Source organism: Coregonus lavaretus, assembly GCF_964263955.1.
Source record: "Coregonus lavaretus genome assembly, chromosome: 4".
Lineage (NCBI taxonomy): Eukaryota > Metazoa > Chordata > Actinopteri > Salmoniformes > Salmonidae > Coregonus > Coregonus lavaretus.
Genome location: NC_139991.1, coordinates 74,255,801 through 74,258,689, shown reverse-complemented (window position 1 = coordinate 74,258,689; position 2,889 = coordinate 74,255,801).

Genomic DNA, 2,889 nt, shown 5'->3' with positions numbered 1-2,889 from the left:
CTGCAGCAGTAATATGACATGGTTAGGGCTGCAGCAGTTAATATGACATGGTTAGGGCTGCAGCAGTAATATGACATGGTTAGGGACAGTAATATGACATGGTTAGGGCTGCAGCAGTAATATGACATGGTTAGGGCTGCAGCAGTAATATGACATGGTTTAGGGCTGCAGCAGTAATATGACATGGTTAGGGCTGCAGCAGTAATATGACATGGTTAGGGCTGCAGCAGTAATATGACATGGTTAGGGCTGCAGCAGTAAATATGACATGGTTAGGGACAGTAATATGACATGGTTAGGGCTGCAGCAGTAATATGACATGGTTAGGGGCTGCAGCAGTAATATGACATGGTTAGGGACAGTAATATGACATGGTTAGGGCTACAGCAGTAATATGACATGGTTAGGGCTGCAGCAGTAATATGACATGGTTAGGGCTGCAGCAGTAATATGACATGGTTAGGGCTGCAGCAGTAATATGACATGGTTAGGGCTGCAGCAGTAATATGACATGGTTAGGGCTGCAGCAGTAATATGACATGGTTAGGGCTACAGCAGTAATATGACATGGTTAGGGCTGCAGCAGTAATATGACATGGTTAGGGCTACAGCAGTAATATGACATGGTTAGGGCTGCAGCAGTAATATGACATGGTTAGGGCTACAGCAGTAATTTGACATTGGTTAGGGCTACAGCAGTAATATGACATGGTTAGGGCTGCAGCAGTAATATGACATGGTTAGGGCTGCAGCAGTAATATGACATGGTTAGGGCTGCAGCAGTAATATGACATGGTTAGGGCTGCAGCAGTAATATGACATGGTTAGGGCTGCAGCAGTAATATGACATGGTTAGGGCTGCAGCAGTAATATATGACATGGTTAGGGACAGTAATATGACATGGTTAGGGCTGCAGCAGTAATATGACATGGTTAGGGCTGCAGCAGTAATATGACATGGTTAGGGCTGCAGCAGTAATATGACATGGTTAGGGCTGCAGCAGTAATATGACATGGTTAGGGCTACAGCCGTAATATGACATGGTTAGGGCTGCAGCAGTAATATGACATGGTTAGGGCTGCAGCAGTAATATGACATGGTTAGGGCTGCAGCAGTAATATGACATGGTTAGGGACAGTAATATGACATGGTTAGGGCTGCAGCAGTAATATGACATGGTTATGGCTGCAGCAGTAACATGACATGGTTAGGGCTGCAGCAGTAATATGACATGGTTAGGGCTGCAGCAGTAAATATGACATGGTTAGGGCTGCATCAGTAATATGACATGGTTAGGGGCTGCAGCAGTAATATGACACGGTTAGGGCTGCAGCAGTAATATGACATGGTTAGGGCTGCAGCAGTAATATGACATGGTTAGTGACAGTAATATGACATGGTTAGGGCTGCAGCAGTAATATGACATGGTTAGGGCTGCAGCAGTAATATGACATGGTTAGGGACAGTAATATGACATGGTTAGGGCTACAGCAGTAATATGACATGGTTAGGGCTGCAGCAGTAATATGACATGGTTAGGGCTGCAGCAGTAATATGACATGGTTAGGGCTGCAGCAGTAATATGACATGGTTAGGGACAGTAATATGACATGGTTAGGGCTACAGCAGTAATATGACATGGTTAGGGCTGCAGCAGTAATATGACATGGTTAGGGCTGCAGCAGTAATATGACATGGTTAGGGCTGCAGCAGTAATATGACATGGTTTGGGCTGCAGCAGTAATATGACATGGTTAGGGCTGCAGCAGTAATATGACATGGTTAGGGCTGCAGCAGTAATATGACATGGTTAGGGCTACAGCAGTAATATGACATGGTTAGGGCTGCAGCAGTAATATGACATGGTTAGGGCTGCAGCAGTAATATGACATGGTTAGGGCTGCAGCAGTAATATGACATGGTTAGGGCTGCAGCAGTAACATGACATGGTTAGGGCTGCAGCAGTAATATGACATGGTTAGGGCTGTAGCAGTAATATGACATGGTTAGGGCTGCAGCAGTAATATGACATGGTTAGGGCTGCAGCAGTAATATGACATGGTTAGGGCTGCAGCAGTAATATGACATGGTTAGGGCTGCAGCAGTAATATGACATGGTTAGGGCTGCAGCAGTAATATGACATGGTTAGGGCTGCAGCAGTAATATGACATGGTTAGGGCTGCAGCAGTAATATGACATGGTTAGGGCTGCAGCAGTAATATGACATGGTTAGGGCTGCAGCAGTAATATGACATGGTTAGGGACAGTAATATGACATGGTTAGGGCTGCAGCAGTAATATGACATGGTTAGGGACAGTAATATGACATGGTTAGGGCTGCAGCAGTAATATGACATGGTTAGGGCTACAGCAGTAATATGACATGGTTATGGCTGCAGCAGTAATATGACATGGTTAGGGACAGTAATATGACATGGTTAGGGCTGCAGCAGTAATATGACATGGTTAGGGCTGCAGCAGTAATATGACATGGTTAGGGCTGCAGCAGTAATATGACATGGTTAGGGCTACAGCAGTAATATGACATGGTTAGGGCTGCAGCAGTAATATGACATGGTTAGGGCTACAGCAGTAATATGACATGGTTAGGGCTGCAGCAGTAATATGACATGGTTAGGGCTACAGCAGTAATATGACATGGTTAGGGCTACAGCAGTAATATGACATGGTTAGGGCTGCAGCAGTAATATGACATGGTTAGGGCTGCAGCAGTAATATGACATGGTTATGGCTGCAGCAGTAATATGACATGGTTAGGGCTGCAGCAGTAATATGACATGGTTAGGGCTGCAGCAGTAATATGACATGGTTAGGGCTGCAGCAGTAATATGACATGGTTAGGGACAGTAATATGACATGGTTAGGG